This window comes from Octodon degus, unplaced genomic scaffold (genome assembly GCF_000260255.1).
Source record: "Octodon degus isolate 3935 unplaced genomic scaffold, OctDeg1.0 scaffold00467, whole genome shotgun sequence".
In the NCBI taxonomy this organism is placed as follows: domain Eukaryota; kingdom Metazoa; phylum Chordata; class Mammalia; order Rodentia; family Octodontidae; genus Octodon; species Octodon degus.
Window position 1 is genome coordinate 203,562 of NW_004525043.1, and position 5,372 is coordinate 208,933.

The following is a 5,372-nucleotide window of genomic DNA, read 5'->3' on the forward strand; positions in this document are numbered from 1 at the left end:
GAAAAGAAAAGAAAAGAAAAGAAAAGAAAAGAAAAGAAAAGAAAAAAATTACCAACAAAGAAAAGCCCAGGTCCTCATGGATTCACAGCTGGATTCTACAAGAAATTTATAGAAGATATAATCCCTGTACTCCTCAAACTCTTCAATGAAATTGAAAAGGAAGCAATCCTCCCAAAATCATTCCTGGAGGCAAGTATTATACTGATAATAAAACCAGGGAAAGATGCAACTATAAAAGAGAATTACAGGCCCATCTCCCTCATGAACATGAGGAAAGATGAGAAATGCTCAATAAAATCCTAGCAAATAGAATACAGCAAATCATCAAGAAGATCTTACACCATGACCAGGTAGGATTCATCCCAGGAATGCATAAATGGTTCAATATATGCCAATCTATAAATGTAGTACACTATATCAATAGAACCAAATCTAAAAACCACATGATTGTCTCAATTGATGCAGAAAAGGCTTTTGACAAAGTCCAACACTCATTCATGTTCAAAGTCCTACAGAAAATTGGAATAGATGTCCTCTACTTCAGTCTGATAAAAGCCATCTATGACAACCCAATCGCTAACAGAATTCTAAATGGGGATAAACTGAAATCTTTCACTCTCAGATCTGGTACAAGACAAGGATGCCCTCTATCACCACTCCTATTCAATATAGTTCTGGAATCATTAGTTAGAACCATTAGACAAGAGAGAGAAATGAAAGGAATAAGAATAGGTAAAGAAGAAATTAAATTATCATTATTTGCAGATGATATGATACATTCTTTGGAAGACCCAAAACACTCCACCAGGAAACTACCATCAATGATATACAAATTCAATAGCATAGAAGGCTACAAAGTCAATACCCAAAAGTCAATCGCATTCCACTACACAGATTACAAACACAATGAGAGGTAAGTTATTTTTCTTTTCACGTCAGATGGGTAATGTGCCCACATCGTAGCAAGGTTTAAGGAAGGCACATCTCATGCATAAGTCATGAACATCCAATCATCATGCTCATGAACTGAAGGATCTGAGAGGAAAATTAGAGAAACAATACCTTTTATAACAGCAATGAGGAAAATGAAATACCTTGGAATCAATCTAACTAAAGAAGTCAAAGATCTTTTCAAGGAAAATAGCAGTACTCTGAAAAAAGTGATTGTAGAGGATTTCTGAAAATGGAAAGGTATTCCTGCTCCAGGACAGGAAAAATCAACATTGGGAAGATGGCCATACTCCCAAAATTGCTGCACAGATTTAATGCAATCCCTGTCAAACTACCATTAACATAAATCACAGACCTAGAGAAATTATTCCTAAAATTTATTTGGAACCAGAAAAGACCTAGAATAACAAAGGTAATCCTGGGCAACAAACACAAGGCAAGAGGCATTACAATTCCTCACTTGAAATTATACTACAAATAAAATCAGCATGGTATTGGCAATGATATAGACCTGAGGATCAATGGAATAGATTAGAAAATGCAGAGGCCTCTATGAACACACTCAGCCACCTGATCTTTGACAAAGGGCCCAAACACACTTATTGTAAGAAAGATAGACTCTTTAACAAATGGTCCTGGAAAAATTGGCTGTCTACATGCCAAAAGTTAAAACTTGACCCAGGTCTATCACCATGTACTAAGCCAAAGTCAAAATTGATTAAAATCTAAACATTAAAATAGAAACACTAAATCTCCTGGAAGAAAAAGTAAGAGGAACTCTTGAAGACATAGGGATAGGCAAAGAGTTCGTGAATAAAAATCAAAACGCACACGTAACACTTGAAAAAATTAGCAACTGAAACTAACTCTTATTGAGAAGTTTTTGCATGTCAAAAGAAATTACCAACAAAGTGAAAAGACAACTCTCAAATTCAGAAAAGATCTTTTCTAACAAGCACTCAGACAAAGGTCTGCTCTCTAGAATTTATACAGAACTAAAAAACATTAGGACCCCAAAATTTAAAGACCCAATCCAGAAATGTGCATCTGCGATGAACACACACTTCACAGAGGATGAAATTAAAGAAGTTAATAAATATATGAAAAAATGCTCCACATTACTCACCATCCATGAAATGCAAATTAAAACAACACTGAGATACCAGCTCACCCCAGAAAGAATGGCTATCATAAACAAATCAATTAATGACAAATGTTGGAGAGACTGTGGAGAAAAGGAGACTCTTCTCCACTGCTGCTGGGAATATAGACTGGTGCAACCATTATGGAAATGAGTTGGAGACTTATTAGAAACGTAGAACTGGAAATCCCATTCAAGCCAGCTATACCCCTGCTGGAAATTTCCCTGGAATCCCGGAGGAACTGAAAACATTATATCATAGTGATATATGTGTACCTATATTTATAGCATCACTATCATAGTGATATATGTGTACCTATATTTATAGCATCACAATTTGGTTTTTTGTTGCTGTTATTGTTGTTTGTTTTGTTTTTTGTTTTTTGTTTTTTTTTTTTCAGTAATGGTGATTGAACTCGGGACCCTGTGCTTAGCAGCACAGTTTGTGATAGTTAAATCTTGGAAACAACAAAGATGTCTGTCACCTGAGGAATGAATAAAATAGATGTGGTATTTTTATACAGTGGAGTATTCCTCAACTATAAAGAACGATAAACTTGAAGCATTACGTTAAAGTGGATGCCACTTGAAAATATACTCATAAGTGAAATAAACCAGACCCACATGTGTAAATATAGTATAGTCTCCCTAGTATAAGAAGTCAAAAGTAGATATACAAATAGAAAGGTAAGCACAATTAACAGGAAAGTGAGAACTTGAGGATTAGACAACAAAGAGAGAGCAAGGAGAAAAGCTAGGAAACACGACAGGGGCAAAACCATACTTTTATACACACAAGATGAGTAAGGCAATGACCCTAAGAAATATCAGCAGGTTTTTGAAACTAGCAGTTAATTGGTAGGATTCTCACCCTGACTAACTATATATGCTGATACCTGTGAACTATGTAACTGCACTGAAATAGCAATGCGTAATAGTAGGGTCATGCTTGGAGTGCCTGTCATTCTGGTCTTCTAAATACACACTGCTTGTCATAACATACCAATTATTGCCATACTGTCTCTCAAGTAGTTGTTTGGTTTTTTTTTAAAAGGTAATAAATAAAAAGTAGCGATAAGAAAAAAAATGAAACAGTAATGTCCTGTTATAATGCTGTATATGGTTAGTTTTCTAAACTTCTGTGTAAAAATATGTAATTGTGTATTCATGTTTTTTATTATATTTTTTATTTTTTAAATTTTTCTCTCCGTATTCTGTAGGGACTTAAAGTTTAACATATCTATACATGATGGAAAATACCTGTTGCATGTTATGCCTAAGATGTTTGATATTCACACAGATGTTGCCAGGTAATAAGCTTCTTTCCTGAAGGGTTAACAGCCTAAGTTTACAGACCAAAAATTAGAGAAAAACGAGGGCTTCAAGGTCAGCCAACATTTTGGTCCTAGCCTTTCAATGTCAGTGAATACTCAGGACATAGGGGAATATATAATGTAACATCATGTAACTCAGTTGTGTCCCAAACTTTCTGATCAAGGAGATAATGAGGCCACAGAAGAATGTGATTGATGTTGTAGAAAGTGCCTAAGGATGGTCACATGGCAAGAAAAATATTCTCTCAGGCTTTCACAAAGAGCAAATTGGTCAAGCAATGGCTGTGACTCATCCACATGGCTGACACTGACAAAGGATCTACAAATTGTGGTACAGGGTTTCAGGATAAATCCTGAGGGGACTTGACTGACCTTATCAGATACAAAGGTTACATTTCTTATTATATAGGTCTTGTTTTATTTTGGCCTTAACGATCCAGCAGAAAGGTATAAAATGAGGTATAATGGGTGAAGCCATTTTGGCATGCTGGACTGTGAAGTGCTCAGGTCAACAACTTCTGACATTCCCAGTCCTGCAGATGACTCACTACTATTGTGGATTACTGGACTATATTGGAATATTTTATTGAATTCACACACCTACAATATTTAAATGACAATGGAATACACTTTTCTGATAAAACTAATCAAAAAGAGGGGATACAAATGAATGTCCATTTTGCACTATATATTCAAAGTAGTTAGGGTAGATATACAAAGTTTAAATGACAATGGAATACCTTTTTCTGATAAAACTAAACAAAAAGGGGATACAAATGAATGTGCATTTTGCAACTATATATTCAAAGTAGTTAGGGTAAATATACAGCTATACTCTCTTAATTCAATGAATAAGATTTGTTTTAATAGTGTTTCTGGATGAGATGTTGTGTCTTCATTTTGTACAATGGATAACACTAACAGAAGAATCTGCAATGTATTATTGAAACTGTCCTACTGATCGATTTCAAAACTGTCTCATTGCTATTTGTTTCTCAATAAAATTATTTAAAAAAGAAGCTTAATCTAAAAAAGATGGAATATAGGTCCTTATAGTATTGATGATTTTCTGTATTTCTGTCTAATCTGTTGTGATTTCCCCCGTTATATTTCTTTCTGTTTGGATTCATGATTTTTCTTCCCTTTTTCTGATGAGGTTAACTAATGGTTCATCCATCATATTTATTCTTCCAGAGAACGAACTTTTTGATTCATTGCTTCCTCATATTGTTTTATTAATCTCTATTGCATTAAATTCTCCTTACTTCAGAATTTCCTTCTTCATATGAGTTTCGCTTTGATTTGTTCTTTTCCTAGATGTTTGACTTTCCACATTTTGTTCTTCATTTGAGTTACTTCTGTTTTCTTCTTTTTTTATTAAATCATTAGTCTATTTTTTTATTTTTTTAAAGAGAATGATGGCAATGGAATACCCATCTCAGACAAAATGAGACAAAAAGAGGGGATACAAATGAAGGACCATTTTGTGTCTGTATATATAAAATAGTTAGGATAGATATACAAATACTTTCACTTAATTCAATGAGAAGAAAGATTTGTACTAGTAGTGTTTGGAAAGGATATCATTCTGCCTTTTGTACTATGAATAGCCACTATGAAGACAACAATATGAAATGTATTATTCATTGAAACTGTCCTACTCATTGGTATTGAAACTGTCTCACTGCTATTTGTTTCTTTTTTTTTCAAAGCTTTATTGATAAACAGATAGCGATGAGACAGTTTCAAATCAAATCGGAAGTACAGTTTCAATAAATAATACACTGCATATATTCATCTTAGTGGTTAATTGCTGTACAAGATGTGGACTTCTGATCCTATTTACAAACACCATTAAAACAAATCATTCTATTCATTAAGACAATGCAACTATATATCTATCCCAAGCACTTTGAATACACAGATACAAAATGGACATTCATCAG

General features: G+C 34.0%; 1 non-coding gene and 1 pseudogene across 1 annotated transcript; one reads left to right on the forward strand and one right to left on the reverse strand.

Moving 5' to 3' along the window:
- The window catches only part of LOC101589157, an 85,958-nt pseudogene that overhangs the window by 63,480 nt on the left and 17,106 nt on the right, over positions 1-5,372 (forward strand).
- Positions 934-1,035, reverse strand: LOC111814743. The gene has a single exon (XR_002819648.1). It is a non-coding gene; the product is annotated as a small nucleolar RNA U13 (small nucleolar RNA).